This window comes from Natator depressus, chromosome 9 (genome assembly GCF_965152275.1).
Source record: "Natator depressus isolate rNatDep1 chromosome 9, rNatDep2.hap1, whole genome shotgun sequence".
NCBI classification, from domain to species: Eukaryota; Metazoa; Chordata; order Testudines; family Cheloniidae; genus Natator; species Natator depressus.
In genome coordinates, this window is record NC_134242.1 from 34,723,815 (window position 1) to 34,740,911 (window position 17,097).

The 17,097-nt window shown below is 41.9% G+C and overlaps 2 protein-coding genes across 3 annotated transcripts in view; both read left to right on the forward strand.

Moving 5' to 3' along the window:
* IRS1 (insulin receptor substrate 1) overlaps nucleotides 1–4,048 on the forward strand; it is a 90,210-nt gene extending 86,162 nt beyond the window's left edge. For both annotated transcript variants that reach the window (XR_012640990.1, XM_074963905.1), the window contains one exon: nucleotides 1,365–4,048. The gene's annotated coding sequence lies outside the window, so the exon portion shown is untranslated. The remainder of the gene's footprint in view (nucleotides 1–1,364) is intronic.
* LOC141993703 (uncharacterized) overlaps nucleotides 1–17,097 on the forward strand; it is a 448,175-nt gene that overhangs the window by 44,413 nt on the left and 386,665 nt on the right. The window lies entirely within an intron of this gene.

Below are 17,097 nucleotides of genomic sequence, written 5' to 3' on the forward strand. Positions count from 1 at the left end.
TTCTTTGTCACTCGTCCTTTAATAAAGCATGGCATTACTGTCTATTTTTAGGTCCAACATAGTTGAAAGCCGTGAAGCTATGTTAAGCTGTATATAGATATTCTGGTAGGAACATTCCAGTAGATTGCAATATGAGTTCAGGAGAAAGTTGAAAGTAAATGAGAGATCTGTGAGAGAATTCTCCAGGGAGTTTTCACAGCATACCATGCATCATTTGCAAGGATAGATTTTCCTTTCACTTGAAGGACCACACAAAGTAAATTCTGTTTCTTGGGAAATGAGAGTATAGGACAGGAGGCCTTTTCAGTTTTTACTCCAGTGTCCCTTGGGAAGTCTTTATTTGCAGGGGGAAATATACTGTTAATCTCTCTTTTTAAGACATAGTATATGTTATGAAAATTATACACGTTTGTTAAAATCAGAATCTTAGCTTATAAATTCTATTTAGCCCAGAAATAAAACAGAAAGTAGTGGTGTTTATGGAATATTTTTCGCTGGCGGGTCACTTTTTGTCAAAGTCCTAGTTTTAATGATGTCATAACCTCCCTACTGAGAGTAGGCTCAGAAGCAGAATTATGGCTGCAGCATCTTGTGAGGAGTCAGAGGTTGTCTATATGATGCATTAGTCCGCATAAGTGGGATGTAAATTCTAGTTTAGTAGCCCTGGTACACTAGGGAACTTCTAATGCATACCACCAGGGTCAACATGGGCCAGTTGATGCATGACATGCTGGGTTACACTAGAATTTATACCCTGCTAGTACAGACTAACACACCGTATGGATGAGGCATCAGTCTTCTCTCAATGATATGAACTATATTTTTAAAAAGACGTCAGTGGATATCAACAATAGGTCCTGACTTCTTTCACCATAGGAATGTCCAAAATCTGCATTGTTATAGTTTTTCATAACTTATTAATGGTCAGTGGTGGGCATGTTGAGGTTGCATGGCACCTTTTCATACAAGAAATTGTGCACCTGGGTAGGCAGGAAAGTGGGGTCAGCAATCTAACCAAAAACTTCCTTGCGGAGAGTACAAAAGACCCCAGAAGGATAATGGTCTGGACTCTTTTCTTTGATATAGAAATTAGTGTCAAGAAATCTAATCAGTATGAACACTCTTGTTTTCTTTTTTCCATATGTGAATCTCTCAAATATGTTTAAAATATATTTCTGATTTTCAGCATCTTTGGTGCTTTAGTAATTGTTACATGTTTGAGTACAGTTTGTATGTCATTCTTTTCTAAGGTGTTAAAGACTGAAGTTTGAATGGCACATGTCACTTGTGTTGTTCAAAGCAGTAATTATAAGCAGTGTGTTTACAAGCCTAATATGGTTACTTTCTTTCTCTTTCAATTTCAGAGTGATGACCTATACAACCTCAGCAAATCCTTCTTTTTACTCATGGGTATCCAGACTATAAATGTTACATGAATCACAACTAGGACCTCACATCCTCCTCCTCGTCCATAGATGGGTACGATGCATCCAGTTCAGTTTGTTTACTTTACACAAACCTCAGGAGTTAGTTGACTGAACTGCACATTCTGTGTTGTGCCAAGCAAAAGCACTGTGACACCTGGACAATGAGTCTCTATTACTTCATCCTCTACCATAAGGACTTAGCTGGACACGGTGAACTGATGTGCCCACCACTATGTCATGGTGAGAATGGGAATTGTACTAGCACATTTACGTGATACATTACATTTCATTTGCTGCTGAAAACCTGTATGACAAATCATCATTGTAAATTATTACATACAAAACTGTTAATGTTGGTTGAAGAGTATTAAATATTTAACATAGGTTTTGATTTATACATGTACTTTTTTAATTAAAATGTAACTTTTCCTACAGCACATCTTTTTTGATGTGGAACTGAGGTATACTATATTCTGTTGTAAACAGAGTGGGGAACCTGCTTAAAACAAGGCTAATAAGAATAGAGTAGGGTACTATTCTTGTTTTAAGATTGTAATTCAGAAAATAATATAATATGAATCATTGGCCCCTGGGCCTTGATTGTACAGTCATATTTACTGATACTATCAGTTGTAAGATAACCCTGACGTTGAGCTAAATTCTTTCCAAAAGAAAAAATAATAATTTTGTACTCCTCTTGTAAAATAGGCTGTATTAACTCAAATGAAGATAAACTTACTGTAGATGGTATTTACAAGTGTCAACTTGAACTCATCTATTGCACAGAAACTTACAAAAAGCAGAAAAAAGAAATCAGTCTTCCATTGTGTATATATTAGGAGAAAAAAGGAAAAAAAAGAACCATGGGTGAAGTCTTCAAATCAAAACTCTTCCTGGAATGAAATATGTGGGTGTTTGTAAATTCTGGAAATCTTTCTATACATAATAAACTAGATACTGTTTTATCTGCTTATTTTTTTTCTTAGTAAATGGTCTCAATTTTCTACCCATCCACTCAGACATTCTATTGACATTTTCTTTTTGCGCTACCACGAATGGTGGCAGGATACCATAGAGCTTGCTACTTCAGAGTTCAAATTTCAAGCATAATTAGGTAATACAGTATATTAACAGGGAGCACACATCTCTGCGTTACTTCACTAATACTCTTCATGTTTCCAGGAAATTATCACTCCTCCTTATTCCATTGAAGTCAATGAAAAAATTCACACAGGCTTTACTGGAAGCAGTGTCCGGACTTTTGTTTTTCGTTTTAAAAAAGTGGCCTAGACAATTTTTGGGAGTTCCCTGTGTGCAAAAGAGGCAGTGGGGCAGTGCTGTTTCTGTGGCACTATCCTCCTCTGATCCAGTGAATTTCCATGAATAGCACCTGCAGGGCTTCACTAATTTGCTGTGGGGTAGAGCAACAGAGGTCAGGCTCTGCTTCTGGATTTCCATGTGAAAAGATGGTCAAGAAATAATATAACTTGAAGCTGTATTGGTTCTTCCTATGTCCTTTCTGCTGCTTATGTTAAGCAGCTCTAGGCCACTGTCAGTTCAGGAGGTGTATTCCCAAGGAGAGACAGGCCATTGGAACAGTAGATGTCTCTGCAGTATGGCCCTTGAGCCCACAGGGAATGGGTTTCTTTTCTCATCCTTCTTCAAGATAGGCAGAGTTAGAAGAGCGTGCTGCCTTTGAAATTCTTGCCTTTGCCTACAAAAAGCATCTCTCCAGAGAAGTTGGTGCCAGAAAAAGGCACCCTTTTCTTTTCCCGTCTCTGATAGAAAACACCAATCTCGTCTCAGATTTGTTCCATTATTCTTGAAAGGCATTGACGTGGTTTTTACTAAAGAAACATTAATGACTACATCATAAACCACATAAATGTCAGACCAACACTTGTAAACCTAAGTTACCTTTCTTCATTTGTGTTGCACCTTGGACTCCTTATGCTTTTCTTTACAGATCTAAATTTCAATGAAAACTCGCATGTGTTTTAAAGTAAATGTCTGGCACGCAACTTTGTCTGTTTTAACAAATTAACATGAGTGTTCGCTGCATTTAATTCAGTTGCTGAATATTGGCCAGTGCTGCTGTTAAATTAACCTTGATGCTTTAGTATTTGGTGACCAGTGCACTCTGCATTGTTTCAGATAATTTGTATGCTCTAACAATTACTGAAATAAATAGGTTGTAGCTACCGTAGGCTACATTGAAGTGGTTTTTTTAAAATGAAGTATTGACTACCCTTTCTAATACATATATCTATGAACAAAACTTGTGTAAGGGTATTGACTTTTTAATTTAATCGATTTAATTTAAAAATCAGCATTTGTCGTCATATTGGGTGGAAGGGAATGTGTTGGGTGAGAGCACTCTTCCATTCCTGTCGCAATTAACACTGTTAAGCATACAGTAAATTAACAAAGTTAGCACTAACTGTTTTTATGTTGGTGCTTATTTTTTCTTAATAAAAATAAAAATTCCTATTTCAGCAAATATTTATTGAAAAGTCTCATGAAGCAAAATGCATTCATAACCAATTTAAATCTCATATTTTTTCTCCTTTTTTTTTACACTTGTAAATTCCACAACTTACTTTAAAAAAATTCAGACATCATGAAGGAAACTCTATTATATTAAAGCTTATAAACTTTTTCAAGAAATGTGGTATTATCTTGTTTGTTTATGCATTCTCTTGTTCTGTCCATTGCAAAAAAGATTTTTTTTCATTTCTTAAGTTACTAAACTGAACAAATGGGATAGGTTTTACATCAAATTTATTTTCCCTGATTGGTTTGGCTTAGTTTTGCCTTCAGTCTTTTTCAAAGGAAAGCTGCCTATATCTCAAGTTTTATCTGACTGGGACAATTACAATAGAGAAGTCCGTTCATATGTGGCTTTAGCAATAGTTTCCCACCACCATTAGAGAACGAATGGAGCTGAAGTTGGAGAAAGATTGAACCAGTCTCCTGTGGTATTAGCCCCATTTACACCTTGTGTTCTGAGGATTGCTGTAGTGAAGCTCAATTTGCTGCTGAGCTGGCACACTACCACAGAACTGTAAACAAATCCTGATCCTTTGTCTTTGACATTAACCTGGTTTGTTAGCATTTTAAATGTCAGATGTCTCAAATATTAAACATTTTCCAATAAAGGCACACTTAGGAACAGGAAGGAAGGTATATTCATGTTATAGGCAACGTCTAATGCTGCCTTCTGTCTGTTACATATTTAAATAGTAGACTATTGGAGAATCTTGCTTTCAGCTCAGTTTTGTCTGAAGAGGCAGTTCAGTTGTTCTCCTAATTGACATCTTTTAGAATACAATAAAATATCAATTGAAATGTATTAAATATTTTTGGATCTTTCTACTTTTTCAAATATATTGGTTTCTAATACAACACAGAATACAAAGTGTACAGTGCTCACTTTATTATTTTTATTATATTTGCACTGGAAAAATGATAAACAAAAGAAATAGTATTGTGCAATTCACCTCATACAAGTACTGAAGTGCAATCTCCTTATTGTGAAAGTTTAACTTACGAATGCAGATTTTTTTGTTACATAACTGCACTCAAAAACAAAACAATGTAAAACTTTAGAGCCTCCAAATCCACTTAGTCCTACTTCTTGTTCAGCCAATTGCTAAGACAAACAAGTTTGTTTACATTTACAGGAGATAATGCTGACTGCTTCTTATTTGCAATGTCACCTGAAAGTGAGAACAAGCATTCGCATGGCACTCTTGTAGTCGATGTTGCAAGGTATTTACATGCCAGATATGCTAAATGTGTATGCCCCTTCTTGCTTTGGCCACCATTCCAAAGGACGTGCTTCCATGCTGATGATGCTTTGTTTAAAAAAAGTGTTTTAATTAAATTTGTGACTGAACTCCTTGGGGATGATTGTATGTCTCCTGTTCTTTTTAACCACTTTCTGCCATATATATCTTGTTATAGCAGTCTCAGATGGTGACCCAGCGCATGTCCATTTTAAGAACACTTTCACTGCAGATTTGACAAAACGCAAAGAAGGTACCAATGTGAGTTTTCGAAGGATAGATACAGCACTCGACCCAAGGTTTAAGAATCTGAAGTGCCTTCCAAAAACGGAGCATGCTTTCAGATGTCTTAAAAGAGCAACGCTCTGATACGGAAACTACAGAACCCGAATTACCAAAAAAGAAAATAAACCTTTTGCTGGTGGCATCTGACTCAGATGATGAAAATGAACATGTATCTGTCTGCTCTGCTTTGGATCGTTATCGAGCAGAACCTGTCATCAGCATGGACGTGTGTCTTCTGGAATGGTGGTTGAAGCATGAAGGGACATATGAATCTTTAGCGCATCTGGCACATAAATATCTTTAGACGCCGGCTACAACAGTGCCATGTGAACACCTGTTCTCACTTTCAGGTGACTTTGTAAACAAGATGTGGGCAGCATTATCTCCTGCAAATTGTAACCAAACTTGTTTGTCTGAGCGATTGGCTGAACAAGAAGTAGGACTGAGTGGACTTGTAGGTTCTAAAGTTTTACATTGTTTTATTTTTGAATGCAGTTATTTTTTGTACATAATTCTACATTTGTGAGTTCAACTTTCATTATAAAGAGATTGCACTACAGTACTTGTATTAGGTTAATTGAAATATACGATTTCTTTGTTTTTTACAGTGCAAATATTTGTAATAAAAAATAAACATACCGTGAGCATTATACACTTCGTATTCTGTGTTGTAATTGAAATCAATATATTTGAAAATGTAGAAAACATCCAAAATATTTAAATAAATGGTATTCTATTATTATTTAACATTGCGATTAATCACGCAATTAATTTTTTTAATCACTTGATAGCCCTAGTTTGCTTTTGAAAAGTTCAGTTTTTTCAGTGAAGTAATTTCAAATCAGGGAAACCTAATAAAATATATACGTTTAGTTTTTGGCGATAATAATTTACTATAAAGTGTCACTAGTGTTTTAACCACTTCCTACAGAGGAATGATATTGAAGCCAGTGATTTTATGTAATGTAGCAAGGGACATCATGTTCTCTAACATTACAACTTGTGCAGGATATCCTCATTCTTATCTCCTTAGCTATAGACTGGTGGGGCTCCCTTAGCTATCAAGCTTTTTGATTCCTGAGGTCAGTAGTAGTAAGGTAAAGCACAGGCCAAGTCCCCTGCTGCACACACCTGTTGAGTATAAATGCTGCTTTCCAAATGTTTCAGTTGGTTCCTTTTTGACGATGGTCATCAAAGGAGGTTCCTGCAAGATATAGTGCTGCAGTAGGGTGTTGGTCCAGCTCTCTTTCACATCCCAGCAATACGCCTTAGGTATCCTTTCTTCGTTCCTTCCAGTCCTGCTTTTCAGGCCAGGTATGTTTCAGCAGTTCTAAATCTGAGCCCTTTGTTTTCAGTGCATCTCTGAGAGACTTTAGTGCCTGTCTTGTTTTTTGTGATGGAAACTCATTTCTGTATTATAGTTTGCATGGCATGTTTGCATATGAGGCAGTTTTGTGGACTAAGATCATGGAAGCAAGTAATACAGAGACTCTCACGCCATTGGCTAATAGATGATTTTTATCTTGGCTGATCATGAATGCACTCTAGGAACAATCTGTAGCTAGGAATGTGCCAGGCAAGAGGAACACAATTGCAGACAATTGGTTTGTAACCAATCCTTGTAAGAAGTCTCTGGATCAGAACATGAGGGACCAGATTTTCCTACAGTGAGAGACACTGCTTCCATCTTACTTACGCAGAAAGCTATCAAAAGGAGGTTGTGGTAGCAAGGGCTGCCTTCTCCATTCACTGGTGAAGGAGACTTCTGTATGCCTTTCTACCAGCCCTTCTGGTAGCAAAGGCCTTAGCAAAGCCCAGGATTGAAAGATGTTCAGTAATTGTAACTACCCTGTACCGGTCCAGACAGGTATGGTTCTCAACTGAGTTCTGTTGAGCAAACTTGATGAATTCAGGCTGAAAATCTAACTTCAGCTTATCACTTGAAACCACAGCTTCTTGGATGGGGTCTCTGAGCAGCTGCCTCTTGTCCCCCTGCCATTTTATAAGCCATCTGCCAAATAGCCATACAATTTAATGTGGAAAAGAGTTCATGCCCATGTACAATAGCTGCTTATCTACCTTCTTACCTAATTTAATGCTAACTCCACCTAGATAATTGGAATTTGGCCTATCATAAGCTAATGGACAGTAAACCAGGATCCCCTGTGGTACTTAACACTTAGCTCCACTCCTATTTTAAAAATCCATCATGTTGTGGGATATTAATGTGGCAACAAAAATTATGAATGCTCATTTGAACCAACTGTTTCTTGTCTGCTTGACTTTCTTACATGGGAAGCCCTTTTCCTCTTGGTAGTGATTTCAGCTTAGAGTAAGTGAGCTTCAAACTTTAGTGATAAACTCACTTTTTATGAGGTTTTACAAAAAAATGTTCAGCACCTCTATCTCGATTCTTCTCCAAAGTTTTGTTGGACTTCCATCTTAGCCTGTCAGCCTGCTGACAGTCACCTCTCCCAGTGAAGCCCTTCTCCCTAACTAGGTTTGCTAGGTGTCCAGTTTTTGACTGGGACATCCGGTCAAAAAAGAGATCCTGGTGGCTTTGACCAGGCTGTTAAAAGTCCAGTTGCTGCGGGGCTGGCAGGCTCCTTACCTAGCTCAGTGTGGCTCCAGAGAAGCTGCCGGCATGTCCATCCAGCTCCTAGGCATAAGGGCAGCCATATCAGCCTTGTGCGCTGCCTCTGCCCTGCTGCCTGAGGTAAAGGCTGCCTGAGGTTGCACCCCTCACCCCATCTGTCAAGGTTCCTTCCCCACTCTGAACGCTAGGGTACAGATGTGGGGACCTGCATGAAAACCTCCTAAGCTTACTTTTACCAGCTTAGGTTAAAACTTCCCCAAGGTACAAACTATTTTACCTTTTGCCCTTGGACTTTCGCTGCCACCACCAAACGTCTAACTGGGTTTATTTTATTAGGAAAGAGCCCATTTGGAAATGTCTTTCCCCCCCCCAAAATCCTCACCAAAACCATGCACCCCCCTTCCTGGAGAAGGTTTGTTAAAAATCCTCACCAATTTGCATAGGTGACCACAGACCCAAACCCTTGGACCTTAAGAACAATGAAAAAAGCATTCAGTTTCTTACAAGAAGAATTTTAATAGAAGAAAAAGTAAAAAAGAATCACCTCTGTAAAATCAGGATGGTAAATACCTTACGGGGTAATTTGATTCAAAACATAGAGAATCCCTCTAGGCAAAAAAAGACACAAAAACAGGAATATCCATTCCATTCAGCACAGTTTATTTTCTCAGCCATTTAAAGAAATCATAATCTAATGCAAAAAGAAAAGGAGTACTTGTGGCACCTTAGAGACTAACCAATTTATTTGAGCATAAGCTTTCGTGAGCTACAGCTCACTTCATCGGATGCATACTGTGGAAAATACAGAAGATGTTCTTGTACATACAAACCATGAAAAAATGGGTGTTTACCACTACAAAAGGTTTTCTCTCCCCCCACCCCACTCTCCTGCTGGTAATAGCTTATCTAAAATGTTCACTCTCCTTACAATGTGTATGATAATCAAGGCGGGCCATTTCCAGCACTGACTGCTATTCCTACCTACATGCCTCCAGCTTTCACCCTGACCACACCACACAATCCATTGTCTACAGCCAAGCTCTGCGATACAACCGCATTTGCTCCAACCCCTCAGACAGAGACAAACACCTACAAGATCTCTATCAAGCATTTTTACAACTACAATACCCACCTGCGGAAGTGAAGAAACAGATTGATAGAGCCAGAAGAGTTCCCAGAAGTCACCTACTACAGGAAAGGCCTAACAAAGAAATTAACAGAACGCCACTAGCCGTCACCTTCAGCCCCCAACTAAAACCCCTCCAACGCATTATTAAGGATCTACAACCTATCCTGAAGGATGACCCAACACTGTCACAAATCTTGGGAGACAGGCCAGTCCTTGCCTACAGACAGCCCCCCAACCTGAAGCGAATATTCGCCAGCAACCACATACCACACAACAGAACCACTAACCCAGGAACCTATCCTTGCAACAAAGCCTGTTGCCAACTGTGCCCACATATCTATTCGGGGACACCATCACAGGGCCTAATAACATCAGCCACACTATCAGAGTCTCGTTCACCTGCACATCTACCAATGTGATATATGCCATCATGTGCTAGCAATGCTCCTCTGCCATGTACATTGGGCAAACTGGACAGTCTCTGCGTAAAAGAATAAATGGACACAAATCAGATGTCAAGAATTATAACATTCATAAACCAGTTGGAGAACACTTCAATCTCTCTGGTCACGCGATTACAGACATGAAAGTTGCGATATTACAACAGAAAAACTTCAAAACCAGACTCCAGCGAGAGACTGTTGAATTGGAATTCATTTGCAAATTGGATATAATTAACTTAGGTTACCTTGCATAATGACTTAGCCACTCCCAGTCTCTATTCAAGCCTATTTTCCCCTTGTTTTTTCCTAAGCCGCCCGCGCCCCCTCCCCCCCGTTCCTCAGACGTTCTTGTTAAACCCTGGATTTGTGCTGGAAATGGCCCACCTTGATTATCATACACATTGTAAGGAGAGTGATCACTTTAGATAAGCTATTACCAGCAGGAGAGTGGGGTGGGGGGAGAGAGAACCTTTTGTAGTGGTAAACACCCATTTTTTCATGGTTTGTATGTATAAGAACATCTTCTGTATTTTCCACAGTATGCATCTGATGAAGTGAGCTGTAGCTCATGAAAGCTTATGCTCAAATATATTGGTTAGTCTCTAAGGTGCCACAAGTACTCCTTTTCTTTTTGCGAATACAGACTAACACGGCTGTTTATCTGGTTTCAGAGTATCTAATGCATATCTAGCTAGATTACCTACTAAGTTCTAAGACTCCATTCCTGTTCTGTCCCCGGCAAAAGCATCACACAGACAGACCCAGACCCTTTGTTTCTCCCCCCCTCCAGCTTTGAAAGTATCTTGTCTCCTCATTGGTCATTGTGGTCAGGTGCCAGCAAGGTTGTCTTAGCTTCTTAACCCTTTACAGGTGAAAGTTTTTTTCCTCTGGCCAGGAGGGATTTTAAAAGTGTTTACCCTTCCCTTTATATTTGACACGCCCCCCCCAAATCACAGTTAGGGTGAAACGCTGGCTGGGATTTCTTCCTGGAGCTCTAGGAAAAAACAGAGTTAATAAGACACATGCACCTCTAAATATACTACCAAGTATAGAAAGATTAACAATATTTTCCACATCTCAAGGATGATTTTAACCAGTTGATTCTGGGAAACTTTCACAGGAGAGTGCATCAGCCACTTTGTTAGAAGCTCCTAAGATGTGTTGGATGTCGAAATCAAAATCTTGGAGAGCTAAACTCCACCGAGTAAGTTTTTTTGTTATTTCCCATGGCGGTATGAAGCCACTATAGCGCAGCATAGTCGGTTTGCAGGTGGAAATGCCATCCCTAAACATATGGGCGTAGCTTTTCCAGAGTGTAGACAATGGCGTAACATTCTTTTTCAGTGACTGACGAGTTGCTTTCCCTCTCAGACAGCTTCTTGCTGAGAAGCACTACAGGGTGGAATTCTTGATCCAGTCCTTCCTGCATTAAAACTGCTCCCACACCACGCTCGGACGCATTGGTGGTTACTAGGAATGGTTTGTCAAAGTCTGGGGCCCTTAGTACAGGGTCAGACATGAGTGTCGCTTTAAGCTGGTTAAAGGCCTTCTGACAGTCTTCGGTCCATTGAACGGCATTTGGCTGTTTCTTTTTGGTTAGGTCTGTCAGTGGGGCGGCGATTTGGCTGTATTGCGGTACAAATCGCCTGTAATAACCGGCCAAGCCTAAGAAGGATTGAACCTGTTTCTTTGACTTTGGGACAAGCCACTTTTGGATAGCATCCACTTTGGCCTGTAGGGGGTTGATAGTTCCTTGACCCACCTGGTGTCCAAGGTAAGTCACTCTGTTTAGGCTTATTTGACACTTCTTAGCCTTAACAGTTAGTCCTGCCTCCCTTATGTGCTCAAAGACTTTTTGTAGATGTTCTGCCCATGAATCTGAAAATATGGCCACATAGTCAAGGTAGGCGGGTGCATTCTGCAGCCCGAAAGGGAGTAGATTAAATTCATACAGCCCGAGATGTGTGGTGAAGGCTGACCTTTCCTTGGCGGATTCATCTAGCGGTACCTGCCAGTACCCCTTGGTTAAGTCCAAGGTAGAGATGAACTGGACCCGTCCCAGTTTCTCCAATAGTTCATCTGTGCGTGGCATTGGATAGTTGTCTGGGCGAGTTACAGCATTTAGCTTATGGTAGTCCGCGCAAAAGCGTATCTCCCCATCTGGTTTGGGAACTAGAACCACTGGAGATGCCCACGAACTGCCAGGGGGGCAGATTACACCCATCTGTAACATATCCTGGATCTCCCGTTCTATAGCAGTTTTAGCTTGAGGAGACACCCGGTAAGGTTGGACTTTAATTGGGTGAGCATTACCTGTGTCAATGGAGTGGTATGCCTGTTCAGTCAGTCCTGGGGTGGCTGAGAACGTCGGTGCGTAGCTAGCGCACAGCTCTTGGATCTGCTGTCGCTGCATACGCCCAAGGGTCATGGAGAGGTTCACCTCTTCCACCCCACCAGCACTTTTCCCTTCATTGTAGACCCCTTCAGGCCACTCAGTGTCATCTCCTTCCTGGGCTGTAAACTGGCAAACCCTTAATTCTTTGGAATAAAACGGCTTTAGAGAATTAATATGGTATACCTTAGGCTTTCAGTTGGAGGTGGGGAATGCTATGAGATAATTAACAACTCCCAGGGTGAATGGACCTTCCCACAACGCTTCCATTTTATGGCCCTGGAGCGCCTTTAAGACCATGACCTGGTCCCCTACTTTGAAGGAACGCCGTCTGGCATGTTTATCATACCAGGCTTTTTGCTCTTTTTGAGCATCCTGTAGGTTTTCTTTAGCAAGGGCTAGAGAGGTTCGGAGGGTGTTTTGTAGGTTGGTTACAAAGTCCAGAATGTTAGTTCCTGGAGAAGGTGTAAATTCCTCCTATTGCTGCTTCACCAACTGTAATGGCCCCTTAACCTTGCGGCCATATACAAGTTCAAATGGTGAAAACCCTAAACTAGGATGTGGTACAGCTTTGTAGGCAAAGAGCAACTGCTGCAACACTAGGTCTCAATCATGGGAGTGCTCATTTACGAATTTACGTATCATGGCCCCCAAAGTTCCATTAAACTTCTCCACCATTCCATTTGTTTGATGGTGGTAAGGAGTGGCAACCAAGTGATTTACCCCATGAGCTTCCCAAAGGCTTTCCATAGTTCCTGCCAGGAAATTAGTTCCTGCATCTGTAAGGATGTCGGAGGGCCAACCTACCCTGGCAAAAATGTCTGCTAGTGCATGGCACACACTTTTAGCCCTGGTGTTGCTTAGAGCTACTGCTTCCGGCCATCGGGTGGCAAAATCCGTGAAAGTCAGTATGTACTGCTTTCCTCTGGGTGTCTTTTTCGGAAAAGGACCCAGAATATCCACAGCTACTTGCTGAAATGGAACTTCAACGATGGGGAGTGGCTGGAGAGGTGCTTTGACCTGGTCTTGGGGTTTTTCCACTCTTTTTGGCATACCTCACAAGACTGGACATAGGTAGAAACATCCTTGCCCATTCCCTCCCAGTGGAATGACCTCCCCAACCGGTCTTTGGTCCTGTTCACCCCAGCATGGCCACTAGGATGATCATGGGCTAAGCTCAAGAGCTTGACCTGGGACTTAGTTGGAACTACCAACTGTCTCTGAGGATGCCAGTCTTCCTGATGTCCACCAGAAAGAGTTTCCTTGTATAAAAGTCCTCTTTCTACAACAAACCTGGATCGATTAGAAGAGCTGAGAGGCAGTGGGTTGCTCCGTGCTGCCGTCCAAGCTCTCTGGAGGCTTTCATCTACCTCCTGTTCGGTCTGGAACTGTTCCCTTGATGCTGGAGACATCAGTTCCTCATTGAATTGTGGACCTATGCTCGGTTCCTCTGGAAGCGATGTAGGGGATGGGGCTGTTTCCATTGACTGTGAACTGCTCTCCGCTGGTGCACTATGTTGGGGTTCAGGCTCCGGCTGAGCCTCTTGTGTAGGGTTATCGGCTGCTGCCGGTGCAGGTTCGATGGGGCCCTCTGGTGTTGGGGTTGCAAGTATTGGATTCAGTGCTGGCAATGGGTCTGGTGCTGGTGGTTCCGCCAGTTTTGGTTCTGTCTCTGTCTGGGTCTCTGGGACTGGATCCACTACTGCTGTTGCAGACATTGGCCTGGTGTCCGGGTCCATCACCTCTGACCGGGTCCTGGTAGAAGTTTCCGGAACAGAGCTAGGCATGACAGCTTGTTTAGCCTGGCTGCGGGTGACCATTCCCACCCTGTTGGCTCGCTTCACATGATTGGCCAAGTCTTCCCCCAACAGCATGGGGATGGGATAATCATCATAGACTGCAAAAGTCCACGTTCCTGACCAGCCCTTGTACTGGACAGGCAACTGTAGGCAAATTGAAAGAGTTTGACTTGAAGGGTTGAATCATCACTTGGATCTCTGGGTTGATTAAATTGGGGTCCACTAAGGAAGCATGGATAGCCGACACTTGTGCTCCGGTGTCCCTCCACTTGGTGACCTTCTTCCCACCCACACTCACAGTTTCCTTCTGCTCCAAGGGTATCTGGGAGGTATCTGGGCCTGAGGATCTCTGGTGTGATTCCGGTGCAATGAACTGTAATCTGTTGCGGTTCTTGGGGCAGTTGGCCTTTACATGTCCCGGCTCGTTACATTTAAAACATCGTCCAGCTGACGGGTCACTGGGGCGAGGTGGGTTGCTGGAGAATGGTGTGGCGGGACGATAAGATGTCTGGAGGGTTCCTTGGGGGGTAGTTGGGGCCTTGGGCAGCCCCCGGTAGTAGGGGGTGGTCTAAGGTTGTCCCTTCTGGTATCCGCTCCAACTGCGACCAATTTTTTTCTTTTCTGCCACCTCCACCCATTTGGCTCCAATCTCCCCTGCCTCGATTACAGTTTTGGGCTTCCCATCTAGGATGTATCTTTCTGTTTCCTCAGGAACACTCTTTAAGAATTGCTCCATTTACATTAGAAAGGGCAAATCTTCTGGAGATTTAACACTTGCTCCTGATATCCAGGCATCCCAATGTTTCACAGTGTGGTAGGCATGTCGGGTAAATGACACGTCTGGTTTCCACCTTAGGGCTTTGAACTGCCGACGGGAATGCTCGAGTGTTAGCCCCATTCTGACTCTTGCCTTGGTTTTAAACAGTTCATACTGGTTCATGTGTTCCTTAGGCATTTCAGCCACCACCTCAGCTAAGTGTCCACTGTGAGCAGCCTCTTAGTGGTGTTCTGCCTCTTTAGCTCTCCTTTGAGCAGCCTCTTGGTGGTGTTCTGCCTCTTTTGCTGCCTCCATTTCTTTGTCCTTTGCCTCCATTTCTCTCCTGTGGGCAGCTTCTAGGGCCTTTTCTGCCTCTTTCGCTGCCTCCAGTCTGGCTAACTCCAATTTGTGTAGTGTCTTGGTTTCTGTCATCTTTACCTCTCTGGTTTTTAACTAACTTTACACCCGAGAGTTAGAAATAAAACAAACAAACAAAAAAACTTGGCTTGTAAAATTTTGCTGTGCTGTAATATGATACCTCTATTCTCTGATAGTGATTGTCAGCCTATAGAAAAATCCAAAAAAACCCCCAACAATAACAAATAAAAAAAAACCCAAAAAATCCCTAACACCTTTGTCTCCAGGCAAATAGGCAGAAACCCTCTCTAGTTGCCTTTAGGTTAAAAAAAAAAAAAATCTTCTTCAGGTCTGTGAAGACTGGTGAATTTCCCTGCAGGAGGTTAACTACCCTGCCTTTAGGTAGAGAAAACTCCAGCTCACCAAAGACAATTCCCTTTTGTCTCTGCTCTGGCCCCAAAGCAGAAAAAAAAACCTAACTGCTTTCAGCCAAAACCCTGCTTTTCAGCAGCCCAAAGGAAAAAAAAATTCCTTTTCAAATCTCTGCTTCTAGTTCAAAAAATCTCAAATTGATCTCAAAATGATTTCAAGTTAATCCCACAGCTACCACCATGTCAAGGTTCTTTCCCCACTCTGAACGCTAGGGTACAGATGTGGGGACCTGCATGAAAACCTCCTAAGCTTACTTTTACCAGCTTAGGTTAAAACTTCCTCAAGGTACAAACTATTTTACCTTTTGCCCTTGGACTTTTGCTGCCACCACCAAACGTCTAACTGGGTTTATTTTATTAGGAAAGAGCCCATTTGGAAACGTCTTTCCCCCCAAAATCCTCACCAAAACCTTGCACCCCCCTTCCTGGGGAAGGTTTGATTAAAAATCCTCACCAATTTGCATAGGTGACCACAAACTCAAACCCTTGGATCTTAAGAACAATGAAAAAAGCATTCAGTTTCTTACAAGAAGAATTTTAATAGAAGAAAAAGTAAAAAAAGAATCACCTCTGTAAAATCAGGATGGTAAATACCTTACTGGGTAATTAGATTCAAAACATAGAGAATCCCTCTAGGCAAAATGTTGTTACAAAAAGACACAAAAACAGGAATATCCATTCCATTCAGCACAGCTTATTTTTTCAGCCATTTAAAGAAATCATAATCTAATGCATATCTAGCTAGATTACTTACTAAATTCTAAGACTCCATTCTTGTTCTGTCCCCGGCAAAAGCATCACACAGACAGACCCAGACCCTTTGTTTCTCCCCCTCCTCCAGCTTTGAAAGTATCTTGTCTCCTCATTGGTCATTGTGGTCAGGTACCAGCGAGGTTATCCTAGCTTCTTAACCCTTTACAGGTGAAAGGGTTTTTCCTCTGGCCAGGAGGGATTTTAAAGGTGTTTACTCTTTCCTTTATATTTATGACACCATCCCACACCCTCACCCCCTGCCCTAGCCTAGAGCCTGCACCCTCTCCCACACACCTTGGCACTAGCCCGGACCCCCTCCTGCACCTCAAACCTCTCATCCCTGGCTACAGCCCAGAGCCCCTGCCCCCCCGCTTCCCAACCCCATGCTCCAGCATGGAGCCCCCTCCCCCACCCTGAACCCTTCATATCTGGCCCCAGCCTAGAGCCCAACCCCCTGCCTCAGCCCAGAGCCCCATCCTGCACCCTGAACTCCTCATTTCTGTCTCCACCCCAGAGCCCTCACCCCCAGCCAAAGCCCGCACCCCAACATTTCACTTGCCTCGGACTAGGGAGCTAAAATCTAAGAGTGTGACTCTTGAAAAAAGATACCTTCATAGAACCAAAATTCTAAAAATAGCTTTCAGAAAAAAGGAAATTTGAAATTCACTGGACAATGGTCTCTTTGTTATAAGATAATTTTGGTACATTTTTACAATAGTAATCCTTTGCTTCAATTGATTTTTTTTTCTGAGCTTGTTTCACGTTCAGAACATTTTCATGAATACTTAGCCTATTGAGGGTACGCTCACTCTCCAGCAGCTGTCATTTCTGGAAAAGGGGCTCAGCACTGAACTAAAACAATATCTCAGCCGCAGACATTGCACTCTCTAAACCATATGGTTGTTGGCATAAAGTGGTAAAGCTTTCACATCCCCAGTTC